At 43.8% G+C, this 25,327-nt stretch overlaps 1 protein-coding gene across 13 annotated transcripts in view; it reads left to right on the top strand.

Annotated features, from left to right (window-relative positions):
- CCDC102B (coiled-coil domain containing 102B) overlaps nucleotides 1-25,327 on the top strand; it is a 229,725-nt gene that overhangs the window by 24,377 nt on the left and 180,021 nt on the right. For 3 of the 13 annotated variants that reach the window (XM_053245396.1, XM_053245399.1, XM_053245401.1), the window contains exon 2: nucleotides 7,276-7,535. The gene's annotated coding sequence lies outside the window, so the exon portion shown is untranslated. Of the gene's footprint in view, nucleotides 1-278; nucleotides 465-2,284; nucleotides 2,307-2,335; nucleotides 3,432-4,123; nucleotides 4,168-7,275; nucleotides 7,536-25,327 lie in introns of those variants that run through there. The other 10 variants (XM_053245393.1, XM_053245394.1, XR_008306121.1 and 7 more) reach the window with 8 other exon arrangements.

Genomic DNA, 25,327 nt, shown 5'->3' with positions numbered 1-25,327 from the left:
CTCCATTGTTTAAAGAAGCCTCATTTACTTATTCCTCTACCCCAGAACAAGTAGCAAAAACCAGTGCAACCAGATAGGTAGGTAGGAGACCCCTCCAGCCTCCCAGGAGGCAGGCCAACCCCTTAGCTTTCTTCCTGGCCAAGAACTGGATGGGCTGAGATCATGTGTGCAGCGGGGTGCAGGGTCATCTACCTTGCAGATTCCAGCTGATCGGGTGCTCTCTCTCCCTCCCTCCCTCCCTCCACTCCAGTCTTTCCTACCACATGGTCTTGGACAGGAAGAGAAAACTAGGCTGGAAAGTAGACCGGAAGGTGTAGCTAAAAATGAGAAGTATTTTTCCAAGAAGAATCTGGCCCATTCAGTCTGTAGGACCATAATACACCACAACTGTATTGTCTGACACTTTGCTGTACAGTTCCAGTCTGGTGAGTGGGACAAAAAGGCAGGAACATAAAATACTTGGGGTAAGTACCCACCCTTAAAAGTACCCTTCTAACCTTTCAGTAGAGTCTACTTGATGAAAGAGGAACATGACCAAATTTGTAGCAACAGGGAAGAGGTGGCAGGAGAAGCCATACTTGCTGTAAATATGATTATATCATCCCAAATTGACACTCATCCACATTTCCGTTGTAATCAAGATTTCCTCTTCTTAGTCCATGAGCCAGGCCCACAAATTTTGGTCATTGTTATCATCTCAGCGAACAAATGCTGAGTTATTTCTGGCAATGTCTAACCCCCTAGAAAAGGAAAATAAGTGATAGCATTATTGCACTTGGAGTCTTCTCTGTGTTATCACCCCTTATCCATACACCCAAATGTTCATGGTAAAATTGCAGTAATTTATGCACAGAGCAAAGGGTCAGGATTAGGGTGACAATGAACAAATTGTTCTTTCTCCATGGGGTAATATTTGAATGACATTTCTGCAAATATTAATTTCCACTAGCTGAACCCGCACAGAGCATCTTCCTTTTGGGGGTTAGTTGGTAGAATTTGTTTGGCTGGTCCTCCAACAGCTCTCTCACTTGCTCTGTCCCCCCCCACACAGCCTCTCTCGCTCGCTCTGCCCCCCCACACAGCCTCTCTCGCTCGCTCTGTCTCTCCCCCACGCGCCTCTCGCGCTCGCGCTGTCGCTCCCCCTCGCCTCTCGCTCGCTCTGTCTCTCCTCCACGCGCCTCTCTCGCCCGCGCTGTCGCTCCCCCGTGCCTCTCTCGCCCGCGCTGTCTCTCCCACACCCCTCTCTCGCTCGCGCTGTCGCTCCCCGCGCCGCTCTCGCTCGCGCTGTCGCTCCCCCTGCGCCTCTCTCGCTTGCGCTGTCTCTACCCCGCACGCCTCTCTCGCTCGCGCTGTCACTCCCCCGCGCACCTCTCTTGCTCGTGCTCTCTCTCCCCCGCGCCTCTCTCGCTTGCGCTGTCGCTCTCCCCCGCTTCTCTCGCTCGCTCTGTCTCCCCCTCCCCGCGCCTCTCTCGCTCACTCTCTCTCCCCCTCCCCACGCCTCTCTCGCTCGCTCTGTCTCCCCCTCCCCACGCGCCTCTCTCACTCGCTCTGTCTCTCCCCCCACGCCTCTCTCGCTCTCTGTCTCTCCCCCCGCGCACCCCTCTCGCTCACTCTGTCTCCCCCCCACCTGCCTCTCTCAATCGCTAGAGTCTGCTGCCACCACCGGTTGCCAGGCCAGGCCTGCCAGCGTGGGCCTGCCAATTCTCCTACTCCCCTTCCCCCCAATCCTTCTGCCCCAACTTGCTCCCTTCTCCATTTCCACCTCTTTCTCTCTTTTTCTCTCTCTCTCATTCGTGCTGCCCCCACCCTCTGCTTTTTAGCCTGCTTGTGTTTTCCCTGCTGGCCGTTGCCGCATCCTCCTTCCTCCAGTCCCTGGTGTCGGGCCGCCAAGCGTTCAGCCAGCTCCTTCCTGCAGCCCTCCCTCTAGAGAGCATCTTCCGAAGTGGTCAACTGTTTGTCTCTGCCCAGCCAGGCTCCCCCGCTTTCTCTCCCCTCAGCTTCCCCCCTCCCTTCTGCCCCAGTCGGTTCAGTTCTCCTCTCCACTTTCCCGCTTTCCTTCCTTTCCTTTCCTCCCCAAACGGCCACTTCCCCACGCGGCCAACCCCTGCCCAGCCAATCCGGCGCCTCCACCGCCCAGCCAATCCGCTGGGTTGCCGGGACGCATCCCCACAGAGGCACATCTACGAGAATTAATATAAGAGATTCCTCTGACAATATCGATAAAATTTTATAATAGTTTATTCATGTTTAAAGCTTTTTAAAGCTTTTAAAACACAACTGCAAATTTGGCCACTGCAGACCCAATGGTGAGGACAATAAATGCATGATAACACACTGAAAGCTGAAAGTATTGCGAAGCTATCACCTATTTTCCATCCCTTCAGATGGCACCAACCACCCCAGCTGGCTCATGTACTATCTTGTTCAACAATTCTCTAGCAGCATACCTTCTAGAAGGAGATGTTCTGAAACCCCTGACTTTGTCAAAAGCAATTCTGGTGTCCCAAGAGCTGTATGCACAAGATTGAGTAGTACTAGTGCCTGACTAACAGGGTAGTTGCAGTAGTTAGTCAATCAAGGCTGAATACAGAATAGGAGGATATGATCTTGTGTATAGGTGAATTACTTCCCTCCTTGGTATGTTTACCCTTCACTCTTTACTCAGTCTTCTACGTTTTCATTTTAACTTTAATACTGCCACCCTTTCCCTCTCCGGATCAGAAATAATGTAAGTACAGCATGCCGGTGTGGGCACACTGTTTTAAGTAATGCAACACTTCTGGGCCTAGCTTCCACATGCGCAGGAGCAGTACTAGCCAGCCAGTCAGCTATGTTGTCTCATGCATCATGTGGGCCATTGTAGGGATGTGCGGAACTGGTCCTTCGGTCCGATCCGGCACAGGTCCGCGAACTTTAAAAAAAAATAAAAGTAAAAGCAACTACCTGTAGCCCCTTCGGGGGGCCTGCTGTAGCCGTGTGTGTGTGTGTCCCGCGAGGGTTCCCTCTCCCCCGCCAGCCTCACTCATCACCACCGCGGCTGGGTAAAGGTAGTCTTTTTGGCCCTTTGGGGCCTCCATAAAGCAAGCGGCGGCCATTTTGGCACCGCTGTGCATGCGCAAATGCCCTCTTGAGGCCTGTCTGGCCTCGAACCGAACTGGGCCAGACAGTTCCATGCACACCCCTAGACCATTGTTCTGTAGTCAGGAGCAGGGTTGGGAAAGACTTCACTCTTTCTTTGCCACCATAGTATGTTTGATTCCCCCCCGCCTATTATGTGCTTGTAAGTGTTCAGTTGCAGAAGGTAGTGTGGGTTAAGGGCCCAAGAATATTGTTCTGCACTGGGTCCATTCCTACCCCTCCAGTATTCTTCAATCCAGAAGTACCTCCAGTCTTTCCATTTTTCCAAGCAACGAGTAGACAACAATAATCAGGTAAACTGCTGGAATGCTGGCATTATATTCATCTATACAACTCTTACTTTATTAATTTCAGTTTTATATTGGACTGTGTTTTTGCTTTGTTATTTATTATGTTAGGAGGACATCTTGTGGCCATAGCTGGGTATATTTCACAAAAATATGCCCCTGCTACAATTTGCTTTCCTGCTGTTAATTTTGTTTTGTTAATGATAAACAGTGATAAAAAATGTTTCTTATCTTTGATTGCTTTTGGGAATTCTTTCACAAGTCAATTACAAATAAAATTGTAACATGAAATATTTATAAAACTGTCTATAAACATGATTGCTATTGAGCATTACTTGATTTTTGGCATATCTGTTTCTGAATTGTAACTATACACGATTATAAATATATTGGCATTGTCAGTCTACTCGAGAGTGCCTTGTAAGCTCAGACCTGTGGCTAAATAGGGCTGGGAAATATTTCAAACTTCTGGGTGCCAAAGTTGTTGAGAACTAGCAGGAACCACTCAGGCCCCAGCTGGTGTAACATCCTAGTGTTTTGTCCACATCCCCAAGCAGTGGGAAGTTGATCTCCAAGATTTTCAACATATCTTTGATTCTGATTACCCGCTGAAAGAGTGTCACTGCTGTGTTATGATGTTTTTGTCATATTTGGTTTATTTACCTAACTGAATAGATGGATCTTTGGATGAAGATGGAAAGAGAAGAACATTCTTAACAGTCAGCAACATCAGAGAGTCCAGGTGCTGCATCTTAAGATGCTTCCACTGTCTATTTTGTAGAATGGGAGTGCTCCTGGATCCCCAACTCTCCCTAGTTTGTAGTCTGCATGCCAGGTACTTCCTGGTATGGATGTGCGAAATGTTTCAGGTACAGAACGTTCTGTACCCGAAACAGCCCATTTCAGGTGTTTTGTAGACAAAATGAAATGCCCATTTTCCAAATCCAGAAGTTTTGTATACAGAACAAAATGTCCCTGTTTCAGCTACAAAATGTTTTGTTGTTTCGGACCTCCATTTTGTGGTGATCTCTGAGTCAGTCTCCATTTTGTGTTTGACAGCTCTTTGAATTTCCTGCCCTTCCAGCCTTCCGATCTGTGACCTAAAGCATGGGCTGACCTGCTGACGATTCCCTCCTTGTTCTCCATTGGCTCTTTTGCCTTTTGCCACTCTTTACTGACCCCACATTGGCCAGGGGAAGTGTTGAAGAAGGGGCAAGGGTGGGGGATCAAAAATGTTACGTTTTCCATTTAGTTCAGTTGCCAGTCCATTGTCCACTTTTGAGTATGAGCTTCCATAGTCCAGCATAGTCCAAAAATATAGGCCACAGTAACACCACTTTGGGAACCAAGTGGAAAAGTGGAATAGAAATTGAATCATTAAATAAATAACACCGGAATTCAATACTTTGATACTACTGAAATGGATGAATTCACAACAACACTAACTTCACACTTCCATGTGTGGTCTAAAGCTGTTACTGTTGAGTTCTAATTCAACAGAAAGTCAGATATTGAAATCTTGACTCCTGTCTGTACATTGTTATGTATATTTGATGTCTTTTTAAAGTAAATACAGCAAGTTGGTGCCTTGGGCAGGACTGCAAGCCAAGCCCATGCTTCCACCAGTATCCCTGTGTCTTCTCTCATTTCCACCATGTTTTCTTATCTCTTTTGTCTTCTGCTTCTGCTTATTTTTGTTATCCATTCTTTCTTCTGTTTTTGTCATATTCTGCTTCATTTCCCTCCTGCATTTGCACTTTATTTTACTAGCTTGCATTTCTAAGGAAGAAAGCTGTGTGTGGTGTGTGTGTGTGTTCCTAATAACTTTTCAGTCTGAAACAAAAGCAAATTCATAGCACACGGGAGGGGCTCCTTGGATAAACTCAAAAGGGTATTCCTTCCACCACCACCACCACCACCCCGGCATCTGCCATCTTGAAGCAAGATGACAACCAATAAAAGTAAAATCAATACTACTTTAGAACTCATGTGTTGACACATTCAAGCCAAATTCACAGCATGCGAGGAGGGGTCCTGGTGAATCCTGTTGTGAGTATCCCCCCCACAACCCATGTCAGTGGTTCTTATTTATTTTATTTTATTATTTATTTATTCAATTTATATGCCACCCTTCCTAAAGTGACTCAGGGTGGTTTACACTAAAAGCAAAAGCACACAATAAAATAATTAAATTTTAAACCGCCCGGAGACCTTGGGTTGGGGCAGTATAAAAATGTGCTAAATAAAATAAATAAATAAATTTTAAAACAACTTTTAAACCAGTTTGAAATTAAAATTAATGTGGGATCCTCCAGATGTTGATGAACTACAACTCCCAGCATCCCCAGCCACAATTTAAGAAGTTAAGAACCACTGCCTTATGCCATCTTCAAACTGTCATAGAAGTGCACATGAATATACTGATTTTTCAGCTCTTCCTCTTCTTCACAAGAAGCTTGAGCATTAATACAAAATTTGACGTATTCTTAAGTATGTAAACACTGCAAGTATAGATGTTTTCCCAAAAGTGGTGAGTAGCTACTCTATTCATAAATCTGTTATGTTTGAGAAACAGATGTTTACTCTTCATGATAGGATATCACAATTAGTTTTAAACAAGCGGGACTGCAATGACATATTGCATTGGATCCCAAGAAATTTCCTTTGCTCATCCTCAGAGACTGGGGAGAGAAGGGGAAATTCCCTGGACACCCTTGTGAGACAGAGTAATAGCTCCCAGTCTTGCAAGAGTATCAGAATCTGACTGGCAGTAAGGGAGACTCTCTTATGAAGGGAAAAGAGAGCCCCTGACTTGCACCCAGGCAGGGTTCTCAGTCAGGAGAAGGAATTCCCCCCAGCAGGTGTAAAACTCATGGATGCTTGGGGGACATGTGCCTGGGGGAACCCTTTGGCACAGAGGGTATGGGTTGCCACCTCACTCTTCCTCCCCTTCTCCCACATCGCTGAATGCTCAGCTGAACATTCTCACTAAGTTCAACTGAACTTATTTCCAAAGTGCACTAAGGACAGAATTCTCAGTATTATACTCCCTTCCTAAAAAATGTTTACATTGTCATTTATCTGGAAATAAATTACCTTACTTAAGTAAAGCCTCCTTCTAAGAAAATGCACTTAGGTCTGCTGTGTTAGGAGATCATGTGGCCATTTATATGTAGAAGTTGTTTGCAAAACCTATTTCTGGTTTTTCAAGTGTGCCACATTTTGCATAATATTAAGTCTTTCTAGTTGAAGGAAAAGTGGGATAAATCAAAAGTGATTTATGCACTGCTAACAGTTGCAGCACTTTAGCTGAGTGGGTGTGCTAATGTTGAATCTCTTTTTAATACAGTGGTTACCAGTGCGCTGCACTATTATGCAAAATCTCCAAAGAGAGATGTGCTAAGGAATATATAAAACCAAATTTCAGGCAAAATTCAGGTAAAACAAAATTCAGTTTCAGGGAAGGAGTTCATGAACATTTGTACATAGCTTCATTATGTTGTGATTTTAATAATTAAAATAAATAACCTATTAATCAGTGGACATTAAAATTATATACAAAGCTTGCAAGCTAAGAGCCATTTCAAATTCACTGTAAATGCATGAAGACATACTCTAAAATGTTTGTACATCTTTGTTTTAATTTATAGATGTGGCTGTAAGCTACACAATAGCTTAGCTCAACAGAGATACAAAGGCTTTTGATGCAGTTTAGCAGAATTGACCAGATATTGACATCTGTGCTAATGTAGAAGACTCCTAAATGGTTGAAAAATTTCTAGGTATGCCAATATGTTGTTTCTAGTTCCTGGCAAAACATTTTTCTGCTTGTTTTACTGTTTTGTTACAGCTTTATTCACATCACTTACATGTTGCATCAGTTATCTCCACCAGCATGGTGGTGTCATGATCCGAGACCCTGGAGTCCCCCAAGTAAAGAATGGGATGGACAGTCCTGATAAGAGTCCATTTGGGAGACACTTCTGAACCAGGCATGTGGTGATCTCATGAATTCATGAACTCCTGCACTGGAGGAACCCAAAGAACTTCAGTCCCAAGGACACCACCAAAGCCCAAGGAAACAGCCCTACCTGTTGGGAATTCTCTCTGGTAAGAGATACCTTTCTACTGCAGCAGAGTGCACAGGAGCAAAACACATGTCTGCCCAGGCATGCGTGTCTGCTAAGAGCCAAAAGAAACTTTAAAAACCCATTTGCAGCCTATAGCTTTCCTCCCTTGAGGTAGCATAGTAAGAGTCCAGGTTTCGTTTTTCTGTAGAGTCTCAAGCTCTTCAATTGCAGCTTGTTACCACTTCTGGGCTTTGTGGTAGCTGAGATATTTCCTCCCATGACGAGGGTTCTGGTTGTTCCACCTTTCTTGTGAGGTAGGACAGTCTCAGGGCTGGAACACCTCTGGTTGAGCATGTTGATCGCCTCGCCTCACCCTCTGTGGTCTCTTCCACGATCTCAGGTGCATCTGGTGGAACGCTGGAGGTCTCAGTGTTGAGGGGGTTGGATATGGATCTGCTGTCTCCTCCTCCTCCTTAATTCTGCTGACATCAGGAAGCATAATCCAGTTGTCAGGGTGTTTGGTCTGGTTGCTTGCTTCGGTGTAGGTCCCCTCTGAAGACGCAGCTCTTTTATTCTTATCAAAATACACTGATCTGCTAGTGGTTATCTTGTTGGTGTCAGGATCCAGAATTCTGTAGCCTTTGGATTGCACTAAGTAGCCCACAAAAATCCCTTTTGTGGCCCTAGCTCCTAACTTAGTTCTTTTTTCCTTTGGGATGTATGAGTAAGTCGTGCTTCCAAAGACACGCAAATGCATCATGGATGGCTTATGGCCATGCCAAAGTTCATATGGTGTTGTCCCTACAGCCTTTGTGTACATTCTGTTTTGTATGTATATAGCTGTCATGATGCCTTCTCCCCAGAGTTTCTGTGGGAGGTGTGCATCAGCAAGCATGCATCTTACCATATCCAGGAGACTTCTATTCTTTCTTTCTGATACTCCATTCTGTGATGGGTTATAAGCTACTGTGGTTTGATGCATGATTCCATGTTCTCTCAGGAACTGCTGTGTGGCACTGGACATATTCATATATTTTCCTCCATTACCTGTATGCAGGATCTTTGGCTTCTGCTCAAATTTGTTGCTCGCCATGGCCACGTAGTCCTGGAGTTTCTTGAGCAACTGTGATTTCTCCTTCAGTAGAAAAACAACTATATATAATGAATAATCATCGGTAAATGTTAGGAAGTATTTGTAATTACCTATGGTCGCTGGTAGTGGTCCACATAGAGTAGTGGTCTTAGAGTAACAATCTATATACCAAAGGGATAGTGTCAGAGCAGTAGAGAGGAGGAATGACCAATGTCTTGACCCCTCTAGCCCTCTGACTCACTAGTCTATCCCCGTCTGTCATTGAGACATGAGACAGTGCAGAGTCCTTCACTTCCAACACTACCAGCATCCTCTCAGTCTGAGAAATTCCAAGGACCTCCTGCCCATGGTAGAGGCTCCTCAGCACCATTGGAAGAGACACCTGAAAAATCAGGCAAGGCCCCCTTAAGAAGTCCAAGTCTTGCTCCTGGAAGTGTTGGGACCAAGTCATCCTACCTGAAGAGCAGACCATAACATCCTTTAGTTTGCTTTCCAACGTTGCTGGAGCAACTTCCCATTCTGTTGCTGCAAACCGGGTTTGATCCCCCTCTCTAGCTCTGGTTATGGTCCTGTTGCCCTGTAAGCTGACCAGGGCCTGAGACAACATGATCTTTGTTCTAGAAGAGACTGGGGCAACTCTCGAAGAAGGACAGACAGGTTTTATGTGAGCTGCTGTATTGTGGCAATGACACAGTGGAGCTTTCCTCATGATCGGTGAGAAGAGCTCCGGGGCAGTCTGCGGGGAGAGCAGGTTACACTCGCTCTCCCTGCAGACAATCCCCTCTTCTTCCCTGGGTAGGCGGATCTCTCATGCAGACAAGCAGTGGCTCCCTCTGTAGATCCAAGGGTCGGGGTGCAGGAAACACTGCCACACGTTGCCCCGCACGTCACCCCACCACTGGAGCTGCTATAATGCACTGTGCAAGTGTGTGGTGCATTATTGGGACCCCCCCCCCCCGAGTGTGCCAGCCATGACTGCAAGCAGCCGCGGCTGACACATGAGCAGTAAAATGAGCTCTCGCTCCCTTAACCTCATTTAGAAGGGAGGCTACTTAGGCAGGTTTGCCGCCATGTAGCCACCAGGATTGGGCCCAATCCCAGCAGTTCACACATGCGTGCAAAACTGGGCTGGGCTCCCTTCACCTGGTTTTGCACGTGTATGTAACTGTAAATAGGCTTAGTGAGTAGCATCTTCTAATAAGTTCTTATTGGTTGACACAGCAACTTGTAGGCCAGAACTGGACTGTAAGCGAGGTCAGTGGTCTGCAAAGCTTAATATAGAATAATCAAGGACAGGTTTCTTTATTGTTGTTATAATGCCAGTATTACTTGGTTTGAGATTGCATGATAAAGCCTTGGGCTTCTTGCTCCTTCTGTCTTATGTGTCTAGTTGCTACATTGATTTTCTGCTTAGTGCAAACCACAGTTTGCTACTATGTCCAAACTGGAAAATTATGGGAGGTGGTTGCCTTCTAAACCTGAATTAAAGACTGTTAAAAACTGGGGTGGGAGTTGGAATTAACATTTGGACAGAGCTGGTTTCAGGGGGGAAATATAGGTAGGTGAACAATTTGACACCCTCTGCATGCTGCCTCTTAAGCTGCATTCGCATGTAACATGAAACCGCAGTTGAATGGGGCAGAAGTTTCAATTCATGAACATCAAAATGTGTGCAACCGTGGTTTCATGGCAAAAGCATGTTGTCTGGCCAAACTCCAGTTTGAACCCTTGTTTTGTAGTGAGTTTCGCCACAACAACCTAAGGTTTTTTTGGTGGCAGTGTTATGTCCAAATGCCGATGCCACCATAACTGTGATTTTGTGCAGTTTCTGGAAACATAATCATACAGACGGCCACACAGACCTGCCCAGGACCGCACCCACTCCATGCCTGTGGCACTTTTCATTGGCCATCTCTCAAAGCCCATGCCCCACCCCCTGACTCTGATCCAACAAAGCAGTTGCCCAGCAACAGGGACACTGCCCTTGTCAACCTGTCAAACAGGAAAGTCCCACAGGGGCTTGCTCTCTTCTCACTCTGTCCCTTGTTACCCCCTCCTGGAAATGAGAAGAGGAAGGGGACGAGATGGCAAGGGGGTAGTATGTGCTTTTCTCTCTGAAAAGGAAGTGATAAAGATGAATGCTCACAAGCACATGCACTTGAGGTGACATCATAAGCAGGGCAATGCTATTACAACACTGGGATGGCAACATATGGCAGGACGGTGATTCCCAGGAGTTGGGTTTAAAGGGCAGCTGCAACCAGGAATTCTTGAATGGCTCTGCTCTATTTTTTGCACAGTGATGTTGAGGAAGAGGCGGCAGCCCTTTCGCCTTGGAGAAACCTTTGTGGTCCCTAGGATAACACATGAGAAGGGCTGGGCAGCAGGATCAGCAGTGCTCACAGTGAAAGGAGAGATTTCTCATTTGTGATTATGATGGATGCTGTTCCTGAGCAGACCACTCCCTCATGACAGTGTAAGGCCATGGGGATACCCCTTCACAACTCATGAGAAGAATCAACAGTGGGGATAGGGTGTCAGGCTGCATCACTAATAATATGTTATGACATCCCTTCTCCCACAGACCACTCTCTCACGAGAGTGTCAGGCCATGGAGACACACTTGCGGGCAGGACGGCAGATGCTGCCCAGCCAGGTTGCTCTATACAAGCAAGCAGAGGGGACGAGTACCCCAGCAACAGATCTCCCTGTCTTGGCAACTGCCACAAAGAAGCTGCCAAAACGTGCCCTCTGCCAGCCTGTCCACCCATTAGAACATGTCCATCTTCATTTTTGTCTGGAACAGCAACCCCACTCTCCTGGGATTACTGAAAATTGGGGCTCCCCTCTCCCGTGATTCCCTGCGGCAGCAGGGAATGATGATGCAACGCCGATCTGAACCTGGGAATTTTAAATGAAAGAAAAGATCCATCCTCGGTCCCAGTGTTTTCCAAGTCTGCCCACCCAGCTACACCTGGACACATGTCGTGTCAAAATTTGCTTTGGGTGTGTGAAAGGCTTTCCTGGAGAGGAGGAGGTCACTGTGCAAATGATCTGTCATTAACCAGAGAGAATAGGGGGCCCATGCAAGCGGGGGCCCCTTTTTTATTAGCTCACTTCATGAGCACACAGTCTGACTGAAGAACGAAGGTTGGCAAGCCTAAGGTCCTCCACAGTAGATTGGCCTTCTCATGAGAGTGCTAGTCCCTTGGTGGCAAGCCGCCACAGGGGCAGGAATGTGGTTTGGTCTCCATGGACTGCTTTTGTGAGGTGAGCCATTGCAAGAGCATCCTTGGTCACAGTGGGCCAGATGCCAGGATCCTTTGCCCTCCCTCATGTACATATCCCCCTCCTAGGAAATCATCATATTCCCTTCCCTTTCCTGAATAACAAAAGCAATAGTGCCCCCAAGATCCCCCCTGCCAGAAATTGTGCTTGTATGAGACAATTTTGTTCTGGGGAACCTTATGAGGTCAGTAGTGCAATTGCCTTCATTTCAATTTAAAGGGATTGAAATGCCCTTTCCCTGTTGAGGGTGGGCAGACCATTCCAAAAAAGCACAATTGTGCTCAGCATGCCCCCTTGAAGATCGTGGCCAGTGGTTGCTGCCTTGGAGACGTGCTGACGCCTTGCCCACAGTCTTGTGACGCACGTGCTCTGGAGCTTGCTGGGATGCAGCCTCAGCAGACCAGGAACAGGGAGGGGCTTCCCTGCCCCCAAAACGGAATTTGCTGGACTGCAGTTGAATGTCTGCAATATGATTCACAGTTAGAAAAATTAACCACGGGTTCGGCAACCTCCGGTTTCCTGTTACGTGCGAATACAGTTTTAATGTGCTTTAAATCACCCACCACTACTGCAATTAACTCTGAACATGCAGCTCTGCTACTGACACATTTGGTTTGGCTCAAAGCCCAGATTCACCTAAACTCTGTGGTTTGAATTCACTTGTGTGTGTTTTTTAAATTGTTGTTGCAAATTAAAGCTCCTGCAGATGTTTCTCTTTTAACAAGCACTTTAAGGTCCCTGCCAGTGCTTCCATTGAATGGTAAGGTGCATGTCAGTTTCACACAGGTTTCTAAAGGGCTTTTATACTGAATGCCTGCATAAAATTGAAACATGGATAAATGTCAGTGATTCAGATCCTAAAACCATGGCTGATAAAAATAAATGTCAGGCATGTTTCAGTTACTATGAACAGATCTTTGCTGCACGTAACTGGTGTATATACCTTCTTATATATGGATATAAAGTTGAGACTTTCTGGGAAACCTGGCAGTACATTTATTTTATGGTCTCTACAGTATGTGTGGAAATCAACTTTGGTGCCAGATGTTTTGCTGAAGTTAGATTTGTAATATTCCCTCTGGAAGCTCTGGGAGCCACTTTGAAGCTACAATGCAACATATGCTTTGACCTTCCAGGATCCCACTGACTTTACAGAACTCAATGTCCTCTCTTCTGGCTGAAGCCATAAAACAAAATAATGTTTTGTTGGCTTGAGAATGAGACTGTCAATGTCATGAGACTTTAAAATAAAACTGGTTTAGTACAATCATCTTGAAATTGTCCAAGCTGGCTGCAGACATATCAGCACCCTGCTGCTTGCAGAAACTAGGGTTTCATGAGGCATTAACCATGTGGAAGAACAAAAGAAAGTCAACCTGGAAAGCCCTTTACCATGTGTGCATCTTTCCCTTGGATCCTGTTTTTTTCAATAGGTCTGATATGAAAAACAATAATTATATACAGAGTGTAGTAAAATGGACATTGGGTGGCTTCTTTTTCTCAAAATTATCTTTCAAGTTGAAGCCATCAACCTGTGTGTGTTTTCCCTTTAAAAAGTGGTGCCTCTGGAAGCCACTGTATACTGAGACAGACCATTGGTTCATCTAGCTCAGTATTGTCTACACAGACTGGCGGCGGCTTCTCCGAGGTTGCAGGAAGGAATCTCTCTCAGCTCTATCTTGGAGAAGCCAGGGAGGGAACTTGGAACCTTCTGCTCTTCCCAGAGAGGCTCCATCCCTTAAGGAGAAGATCTTACTGTGCTCACACATGTAGTCTCCCATTCAAATGCAAGCAGGGCAGACCCTGCTTAGCTATGGGGACAAATCATGCTTGCTACCACAAGACCAGCTCTCCTAGGGTTTAGGGTAAAGATAGAGTAACTCCTAGGAATTAGGGTTAAATATAGTCAAAACAATCCAGACCTCTATAGACTCAAAGGACAACATACTAACAAAGCACCAGTGCTGCAGACACATTCCAGACTAACATGACACCAGCAATTATGGAGTGGGGACCAAATTTGTTTTCCTGGCTGGTTTTGTTGTGAGTTTTTTACAACCTTTGAGCCAGTTGCCAGATCAGGGAAGAGAAAAACTGTACTTTTTTCTCTCAGAGAGAGAGAGAGAGGGAGAGAGAGAGAGAGAGAATGAGAATCTTTTGGTCTGTCAAGAGGAATCAAAGAGGATGTGTGTTTCTGCTTCTTGTGTTTGTCATGTGTATTGTATACGTGAAAGTGGTGAGTGGGGCTAGAGTTTGATCTATAAAATGGGCATATGTTTTATAGAATATTTTCTATACATTTAATACCTTGATCATGTAACTTGTATGTCTGAGTTGTCCTGTGGTCTGCGACATACCTTACTTTCATTAATGATCTGCTGTGCATGTGTTTTGAATTCTGTTCCATAGATTCTCGTATTGTCCATAGTAATCCCCTGCTATTGTGTCTTTTATCAGACATTTTATAACTGCTTCTCTTGTAAACACAAAGTAGTTTTATGGTGGTTTAACTAAGATTTTATTCAGAAACAACTCCATTTTCTCCATCCCCTCCCCCTCCCCACTCTTCTTTCTGACTCTACCCCCCACACTTGCTACAGGATCCTCCCAGGACAAACTTCTAAAATAACAAAACAGAAAAGATTACTAGATAGAATACATCCCTCCCCTTTATAAAAACCAGAACTAAATTGATTCAAAATTCAGTGACAAAGTCTTGAAGTCTCTTAAATGGTTTCCTGTCACACACAATTGTAATTCTTGGGTTCTCTGCCACAGGAGCTGTTTGTGATTTTTCTTCTGCTAACAGGGATTGTCCATCACTTTCAATAGCCTCATCTGTGAGGTCAAAACTGGAGGCAAGATCAAATAATATTTGGAACATCCCATTCTCACTTTATAAGGCAACCATACTTAAACAAAGTCCCGCAGCTGAAATGTTCACTGTTTCGCACCCCGTTTTTGACCCATATACAATGTTTTTGTTGCTTCTCCCTTACCCTAGCACAAATCTCTGCATCCTCAAGGTGAGATGGCATGGAAAGCCCTATCACTTCTTGTTGTGTACAATACAACACACCCCTCCCCTTTATAAAAACCAGAACTGAATTGATTTAAAAATCAGAGTTCAGGATCGATGAGGAACCTTCAGGGGATGTGCAAAAGCTGGAAAGGAAGCTGGAGAAACAATTAGTAGCAGCAATATTAAAATCCAGCAGTTCAGGAATGAAGGCACAAGAATGCAATGAAATGAAAATGCATGAACTTGCACAAGCTTTGCAAGCTCACAAATATGTGTGGTGTGTGTGTGTGTATACACATACACACATCTGCTTTAAATATATATATATATATATATATATATATATATATATATATATAGCTTCAAAATCTGTCTCCAAATGTTTTATAACTATTTCCCCTGTAAACAAGTTCTAGTAAGAAATAATCTGCCTACTTTCCTTTCACTATCCCTACATCTGGCCTAAATTTTGTTCATATCAAGGTCCACAAGTTAGACCTCTTGCACCTCAAATATTCATGTGTCCACCATCTTTCATTGGGGAGGATGACATCATTACAAAGTACACCACTGAGGTGTGCCTGTGTGTCACTCACTACAACTATACCAAGTTCAAATTGGTTAGACAGTCCAAAGGTTAGTGCACTTGTGCTTTAATAGTTCACACATCTGCCATCTTGGATCAGGGTGGATGACATCATCACACACTACACCATTGGAGCATCCATATGGCCCAATAGCTGTAGCAGATTTGGTTAAATCAGTTAGGTGGTTCACAAATTAGCTTACTTGCATCTCAAATGTTTTTGTCCACCATCTTGAACCGGGATGAATGACATCATCACAAACTATACCTCTGAGGTGTCTCTGCGTGTCACTCAACAACTGTACCTAATTTGGTTCAAATCATTTAGACAGTCCACAGGTTAGACCACTTGTGCCTCAAGCATTCACACATCCTGCCATCTTGGATTGGGGTAGATGACATCATCACAAACTATGCCATTGGGGCATCCCTATGTGTCCCTATAGTTTTAGCAAATTTGGTTCAAATCGGTTAGGCAGTTCACCAGTTAGCCCACTTGCACCTCAAAAGTTTATTCATCCGCCATCTTGAACTGCAGTGGATGACATCATCTCAAACTATGCTGTTGAGTTGTCACTATGTGTCCCTACAACTGTACCTGACTTGGTTCATATTGGTCCAGGTGTTGCAAAGTTGATGGGTCGGGACACACACACACACACACTGACACACAAAATGCTGGATGATCTCATAAGCCTACTGGAAAGTAGGCTAAAAATTAGTCTTAACTAAGACTTTTTTCAGAAACAACTCCATTTTCTCCTTCCCCTCTTCCTCCTTTTCCTTTCTGACTCCACCCCCCACATTCTCTACAGGATACCACCTGAGACAAACTTTTAAAATAACAAAACATAAAAGATTACTAGATAGAATACAACATTAAGCCTGAAATCAGATGATCATGTTCTGTCCTAGCCTGGCCATAAAATATTAGCACTGCAAATGCCTGCAGATCACCCTATCATTAAAAACATGAGGTCAGCCAGTTCATATATTTATATGTATTTTTATACCACTTAATTAAAATGTTCTCAAAACAGTTTACATTAAAAAAAAGAATAATGATAATAATATGGTTTGCTGTACCCAAAGGTCTCCTTGTTTTAAAAGAAGCACAAAGTAGACACCACCAACCGTCAGCCACTGGAGGGACCTTGTGCTGCAGTTAAATAGGGACAGTTGCTCTTTCCTTACTCAATATAAAGAGAGTCCCCACTTTGAAAGGTGCCTCTTTGCTTAGTTAGAATGGATTGCATATAATGAACTAGAACTAGAGTACTTAGTTGGTGCAGCAGAATGCTTTTGAGAATGAGTTACTGCAGATAAGTCCCTAGTCAGATTTCCTTCAAGCATGAACTCATTGGATGGCCTTAGCCAACCCACTATCTCTTAGTCTGCCAACAGTAATACAGAGATAATAATACTGGTTTCCTTGCAGTATTGTTGTAAGGGATTACTTAGACAAAGAGGTGATTCTCATAATCAGTGAGAAGAGCCATGAGGGGGGTTGCGGGGAGACTGGGCTTAGCTCTCTCTCTCACAGATGATTGGAAGGCAGCCCTGGGCAGCTGGATCAGCCACCCACATGACTGCCAGCTCCATAACGGAGCTGGTGGGGACAGTGGGGATAAGGGGCCACGCAGCCCCCGGAAGTTCCAGGATGCCCCACACAATTGTCAAGTTCCAGGATGCCCCTCCCAGTCAGGGGTCTACTCGTGTGTCGCCATGTGCCACAGCAGCACATGAGCAAAAAGATGAGGTTAATGGAATGCTCTCTCTGTTTACCTTGTCTAAGGGGAGGGGTATTTATGAAGGTTAGCTGCTGAGAGCCGCACGGCTTCCATTGCAGCACACGATCACCCAAAAGCGGGCTAGGCTCCCTTAGCCTGCTTTTGGGCGATCATGAGAATCGCCTCTATGGCTCACAAAATGTGTAACATTAAGCAAGTGGTGGAATGTAATGTGTCTTCTGTTACGCAAGAGTGCTATTGCGCAAGCACAAAAACTTGTGCACATTGAGTTGTGAAATAGTGCAGCTATTACATGCAATGGCTGCACTATTGTACAACTCTAATCTTGTGCAACAGTGAAAATATTATATTCCACCACATGCAGAACATTGCGTAGCATGTCATCCATCGTTAGGAAAAAGACACCCTTCCCAAGGATTACCATTTAATTCTTTTTTAGGATGATTCTTTCAGTCTTTTTAGAACATGGCATACATAGACATGTTTCTTTAGGAGTTCCATGCAAAATTTCAAACGAGTTGTTCTTTCTACCCTAGTACTGCCCCCCTTCTCTGAGGCAAATTGAAATCAGTGGGAGTTTTTGCATTGGCGTCAGTGTGGGTTTTGGAAGAGTCATTCAAATTGTGAAATTGTACCTTGATTGAGATTGGCCTATGGAAAAAGGTTGATACCAGATATATTTCTAAGCTGCTATATACAATAGTTTCACCTCCAACATTAATCTAATTTTTCTTTGGAAAGCAAAATAGCATCTGTAACCACTAAAGCATGTTTGTCCATTCTTTAAAAAGTTGGCGTAACTGATGCTCTTAACATTTTGGAATGATAAATCTCGGCATGTGTGCTATCCCATTTGTATTATTGTTTTCGTTCTAGTATTTGGCCTGTAGCCAGAAGATAAGATAGTTGCCAGAGCGTATATATCACACCACTTAGATTTAGTGAACATAACCATTGCTTGATCTAAGAAACTGTATATTTTCTTAAAACTTTCACTGACTCCTACATAATTATAATGGTGTGTTGCACTAATTCCTTTTTCAGTGGTGCGTGGTCAAGGCTTAGAAAAGAAACAATAACTTTTTCTGACTTCTTAGGTTCAAAGTTCTTGTGTTGCATTTGCTAACATCTTAATTCTGTGTATGTGTTCTGTATCTTCTAAACACTGAATAACAATGCATGCTGTCTGAATTCCATTAATCTACAAAGCCTTTACAAAGACAAAACAATTGATTATAAATATCCAGCAGGTCAACATTTCTTGTTCAAAAGCAGATGGTGGAGTGTGTTCCTAATATGATGGAATTTCTCCAAAAACTTACATCATCTTAGCAGGTTTTCCTTAAAATGTACCATGTGAGACGTGCTCCAAGATTCACAAATACTAACTTAGTGACTTGATGTGATGTTCTGGAATAACAGGTGTTGGGGGGGGGGCGGTGCATATCCTGAGTCATGTGATCTTACTTTTCTGCAAAGGTCCTCTAATAAGTTGATTCGTATGTCTCTTTCATAAGTGATACTAATTAAATGATAGCCCATAATGTGGTATGATTGCAGAGAAAAAGGGAATTTTTTTAAAAGGACCCCATTTTTTGCACCAGCAAATAAGTGCTTAGAATGTGGTGTACAGAAAAAGCATCCACGGGAAAATAACTATCTGTACACCCCTTCCTAAGCGGTTACTTGCTGGTGCAGATATCTTTGTGGTTTTAATTTTATTTTCTATTATCTTCAGTTATCTTGTTTCTATTTTTTGCACTGTTGATTTCAAAAATTGGTACTTATTTATTTTTAATCTTTTACATGTTATAACCAATACAATATAAACTCTGTCATCACACACCTCCAATCTGCAAGCAAGTCAATGAGCATCCAAAATATTTTGGCAGCTTTGGCTGCAGCAAACGCAGATCCAGACACTGATGGAGTGTATAGTGTGATGCTGCAGCTGTATCTCACATGTATTTGATCTGCTTGCAAAATACACAGCTGTTATTTCATATTGTTTTAGCTTTTAAGATGCTACGTACAGTAATAAACACCTTCTTCATCACTGAAAAATTATATCCTTTTCAGAGTCGGGTTGTTAAAAAGAGTTGTCAGTATTTTTCCCTGTGGTATTTTGCAAGATAATGTATCATCGCCATGTGTTTTCTTCCTCTGCACACCGCCCTTCTTTAAATCACTTATGATACACACTTATTTTCTGATGTACTCCAGTCCTGAGAGATAAAGCTTTCTCTGCACTGACAGTTGCTTTTAAGTTGGATTCTTGTAAGCTGTGGAAGCAATTGCACATTCTCTTTGTTAAGGAAAACAGTAAGAAAAATACTTAAAAGCCCATCTCTTCTTTGCCAGATTCCGGAGTCTGACGGTCAGCTAGGAAGCTTGCATGTGTCTCCCAGCTGAGTGTGGGGTTTCAGGAAACCTGCAAGGGGAAAAGCTAGGCTCTCTGCCAGCTTTCCAAATTCAACTCTTAACTGCAAGACTGTTGGAGAATGAAGAGACCACTCATCTAGATTTTTTAACACTTCCAGAATGGAAGGGTCCTTTTGCTATTGTGTTTTGGCATTAATGCTGAGCCTAATTGAGCACCTACATTTTGTACAACTCACCCCCGCCCCCTGCCCTGCCCAAGATAAAAACTTTCAGGTCTTGTGTAAACAGGAGGGGGAGAGCTGACACCGTTAGTGGCAGTTGCCACTTGAAATGGAGCCATCTGCAGCATGTTGAGGCTCTCTCCTTCTCACTCTCTCAGCAAAACACTTCCCAACAGAGGGAATCAGCTTTGCAGCAAGAAAAACAATAAGCAAAAAGCTTCCAGCAATTTGTTTGCTGTTTGAAGAAAACCCTAGGAATAGTTTGTCTATACCAGGGCTGCACAACTTCAGCCCTCCTATAGAAATTTGGACCACAACTCCCATCATCCCAATACCATTGGTTGCTGCAGCTGGGGATGTTGGGAGTTGTAGTCCAAAAACAGCTGGCGGGCCAAAGTTGTGCAGCTCTGGTCTATCCAAGTAGCTCCCTACATTGCTTTCCCATGAGTGTTGGGAGGTCCCATGGCACAGTGAGATGTGGGAAAGTTGCTATGCTGCTCAAGGCATGAAGGAGGATGGAGTCAAGGGAGGAATTCATAAAAAGAGTGCAAAGGAAAAGTGTGGCTTAAGAGGAAAAATATAGCTGCCAAGGAAGCCAAGTGTTGATTTGCATGGTCCTGCAGAGTGCATTCCAGTCACACTTGCTTCCTTTGCACTATCTACCCACAAGCTTCACAGATTTATGGCACAAGGGTATGCCTTGCCACAATTTTTTTCTCAAATTCACTTACAAAAGCAAGAATGTGACATTAACTTTTTGTTTAATATTCTGGTGAGCACTGAAAAAGAGGCATGCACAACCTTTGAAAAACTAAATGGGAAAGATCTTTGGGAGAATTGGGACATTTCTGCATTGCCCTTAGCTGACAGTTTTTGTTGGTTAAATTAGCATGTATACAACAGCAAGAGATTGTTCAGCTTTAAATATGTGTACACACTTTAGAAAGAGACACAAAATGACCCAGGTTTGTGTATCATGAAACATTGTGTAGCTTCTTGCTAGTGATCCCAGAAGAATCTCATCTTTGAGAGCCAGTGTTGTGTAGTGAATACTATATTGGACTTTTACCAAATAAATATGGCTTTAATCTCCACTCAGAGTGATTTTTAATGTGAAAATAGTGGTTGACACCCAGAACATCAATCTGAGGACATGCAGAGCTGCTTCCCTGCACAGAGAGGCTGCTCTTAACTTAGCAGAGCATGCGTACAGGGAGGTGGAGCAATTTTCACTGCTCTTCTCAGTCTCCATAAGTGTCATTTACCTTCCAGACATATATCCCTGAGAGCTGTGTGACTCTCGAGGACATATTTTTTGAAGACAAGAACACTTACAGAAGCAAGGGAGAGTAGAGAAAACTGTTCTCCTTCCCATGTGTTCTTCTCCTTCAGGTGATTCTGCTTGACCTAATTGCAATCTCTTCACATGGGGACACTGCTTCCTCAGATGTTTGCTTTGGATGTCAGCCAGTGTTTGCCACAATCACCCACTGTTTTGTTTTGTTTTTAATTTGAAACACTGTGAGAGTGCTACATGTCTGTCCTTCATGGTCATGTCTAGACTTCATACTGCTTCACATGTCTGGCCTTCACAGTTTGTGTTTCCTATAGCAACCTTTGCGTTACACTAATATATAGCTCTTGAAGACATGATTGATTGCTTCATAACACATGAAGCAGCTTTGAGCAATGGAGATGGAATTGAACCGTGTCACAGTCTAACTCTACCGAATGCTCTTAGGATAAATGGGATATTCTGTGGCACCTGTGCAATCACATTGCTCTTGACTGCAACATTAGTGCTAGCTTGAGTACAATTGTATTTCCTCAGCAACAAAATTTGCAGTTTAATACATAGGGAAATGTGATTTCCATTGACTAGAAATATTGCCTTGAGGAAATTCAATAATTCCCTACAACAATTGAATAACAACTAACTACACACTATTTGGAAGAATTACATTTACTTTACATTCTGTGTTGCAGTTGAGTAGTAACTGTATATTTTACTGCTAAAACAATTGTCTGGAACAGGCATGGGTTTGCTCTCTTATATTAACTTATAGAAGGACATAAAGAACAAGTAAGAATACAAGCCAAATAATCTGCCATTCAGCCAAGGAGAGCCCTGTGATTTAGCCCATGAATCCTGGGAAGAGATAGACCTGGCAGCCATACTAGCTGTGCTGGAAAAGGAATAAAGGGCAGATGTAAATAAGGGAAAGAAGCCTCAAGAATCAATCACTAGCTCTTGTGCCTTCCTCATTCTTTAAGAGAATGTCACTATTCTCTGCTTGCTAAGTAGGGATGTGCATGAACCTGTTCAGAGGTCTTTTTATGGGCCTCCAAACAGGCTCAAACACTGGGGGCTTCGAAGTTCGAAGGCAGGGGGTTGTCTCACTTTAAGGGTGGGGGAGGGTACACTTACCCCTCCCTCCACTTTCCCCCCACCAGCTCCTGATATTTTACATGTCCCGTTTGCTCTTCAGCCGGAAGAGGCTGGAAGTAGCTGGTGTGCGTGGGCCCGGTGTGCATGGGCCCGGTGGGCGCACACACACGTCTCGCTCATGCACATCGGGCGGGTGCATGCGTGCTCATAATGTGCACGCTCACACACACAGCAGGCACACACGCACCAGGTACTTCTGGCCACTTCCAGCCAAAGAGCAAGTGGGGCAGCAGGGAAGTATGCTGCCCCCCCGTAGGATATGTAAAATACCGGGCGCCGGCGGGGGGAAAGCAGAGAGAGGGGTAAGTGCACCCTCCCCCACCCTTAAAGTGACACACACACCCGCCATTGAGCCACCTGTGCCTGGTTCCATGCACATCCTTTTTCTAAGTCAGGAGACAATATGATTTAGTGCATGTACCCAAATTTACTGCAAATACTTTTTACTAAAATATAACCACCTGCTATTTACCTTTATTCCTTGAAGAAGCAAAGAGGAGGTGGATCGTGATATCATATTTGTTGTTCTAACTATGTTAATATGATGCTGTTGTACTAAGTCAGATTATCAGTCCATCTATGTCGGTATAGTCTATGCTGACTGGCAGTGGTTCTTCAGGCTTTCAGAAAGGGATCTTTCCCAGTCCTTCCTGGAGATGCCTTTCCAGGAACACACATCCCAATTGATGAAGCCTCCTGGGGGGAGAAGGAGCAAACCCCAGTGGAATCCCTCGGCACTGAGAAAGGTCTCCTAAGAATCACAGCTCCTGAACAGCTGAAGCTTGTCCCCTCCACCGAAGCCCCTTTAGAAGAATCTGGAAACATGGGAGATCCAGTGCCCCCAAACTGGCACTTTGATCTGTCCCCAGCACACTTGTAGCTGCCAGAGCCCTGGGATGTAGGCAATGTTGAGCTAGGGCTGAGCTCAGCAACAGCAGCAAAGTGCCCATTTGATGGCATGGGGGCCTCTCTTTCAGTGGGTCTACTAAAGGAGGCCAGCTCCAGCATATGCTGTTGATCTGGATTTCTCTCAGTTCCAAGAAGAGACAAGGCTTCAGTTTCCTAAGCCCATCATTTGCAGGCTGACTTTTACTGGTTGAAATACTTCATGAGCTTCTCTTAGAACCAGCTCCCAAGCTTCTGTCCAACTCCAGCCTCCGCTTCAGCCACTGACCCAAGGCTCTAGCCTGCTCAACCTACTCCCTGGTTCTGACCCTGCCTGCCTCTCATTGCTCCTCCAGCCTCAGCCCTAGCCTGTAGCTGCCAACTTGCACATCTAGCTAGCACTGAGCCTAGCACTGACAGGCCTATGATCACAGCCAACACCAGTCTTGAACCTGGGGCCTATATGCAAAACACATACTCTGCCTCTGAGCTACAGTTTTTTTCCATAGAATCTAGCATACTTAAATGCTATTCAGTAAGGAGTACAACATTAAACTTTACTATTATATCCTGACAGTGGGGAATATACTACAAATAATTACATAGCAAAACAGTCTTTCCAGCTGCAGTGTGTATTTTCTTTTTTATTTTCACATGGGTAATCTATATATATAATCTCATGGGACCTATAATTTACTAGAGAACGTGACCAAGTGTTCTTGTAAAGCAATTTGAATTTGGTGACCTTCATAGTTCATTAGGTGAATTAATTCCAGTTTTCAAGTCCTTCTAGAATAGTTATTCCCTCTACGATTAATATGGAAATCACCTGGATCTATTAGGAAAATCACAATAAATTATGAACAAAAAACACATTTAATTTTCCACAAGGTATTTCCAATGGGGATCTTCCCCCGTTCCTTGAAGGTGAACCATCCATGGTAATCCTATAAACATAAGACCATCAAACTAGACTTTGGAAGAAGTAAAAACATAGTACAAAATGTACATGTCAACACTGAATTTCTGATAGAATAAGAAGACTGATTCAGTGCAACACACAATCCTAAAGTCAAACCAAGACCATTTAGTCCATGCCATTTCGTCTATGGCATGCAATGTAAATGCACCACCACTCTAATCTACATGCCCAATTTTCTTTATAGGTTTCATGGAGCAAATAGGCCACAGAAAGGTTATGCAAGCAACTGAGCCAAGTTGTGTAAAAGGCAGAAACCACAGGCTGACTGGCCAATCTGACAATGTAGAAGCCTCAGATAAACATCAAATAAAGTGTGGGCCACAACTGCATGCCAGTCAACAAATTATCTTTGTTGCTACCTATTCCTAGCAGACTATACCTATTTGGTCTTCTTCCTATTATTTTTTTTGTGTGTAAACTGCTTTGAGAACTTTTACATTGAAAAGTAGTATATAAATAAGGTCTGACATCCAGACTAATTTTGCATGTGAAATATCATCACATAGCGCACAACAGGTGAGGGGCAATTTCCACCTATTCCCCCCTTTCCTCTGCAGCCTTCTGTGCATTCCAAAAACATGTCCCTGATGGCTCTGGGCTGTTCAGGGGCATATTTTCAGAAGCCACAGAAGCCTGAATAAGGAAGAGGGGATTGGCAGTGCTCCTCTGTTGCATATGCAAAACATTATTTGGTGGACACAACATTAGTCTGGATGCCAGCCAATAACAATAATAATGATACCTGTGTGCTATTCCTTCTGGCATATTTGATAAGTGCTATCACATCTATTCTTAGCTTTCCTTTTGAAAAAAAGTTGAACTCTTCATTCTCTGCTTGTCTTAACTTGCATCCACAGTATGTCTTCTGCACATACATATGAGATGTGGGTGATCCAGTTCAGGAAGAAAGATTATTAGCCTAACTGGTTCTGGATAGCATTACTATTTGAAATGACTATATAAAACTGTGATTGCCTTTTCTAGTTCAATAAAAATGTCAGAAATGGTCTAATGAAGTATATACTAGTGTCAAAAGCGTGACAGGCTGACTTCCAATTACCTATAACATATTTTCACCCAGGTTTATTCATTTGTGAATACCATTAAAGTGACATTTGGTTAGCATGTGAAAAAGGATAATTTGGCATTAATCAATATGGACAAAAAGTTCAA

The sequence above is a fragment of the Hemicordylus capensis genome, chromosome 4 (assembly GCF_027244095.1).
Source record: "Hemicordylus capensis ecotype Gifberg chromosome 4, rHemCap1.1.pri, whole genome shotgun sequence".
Taxonomy (NCBI): Eukaryota; Metazoa; Chordata; class Lepidosauria; order Squamata; family Cordylidae; genus Hemicordylus; species Hemicordylus capensis.
The sequence above is the reverse complement of the archived record's forward strand: the minus strand, read 5'-3'. Positions and strand labels throughout refer to the sequence as shown.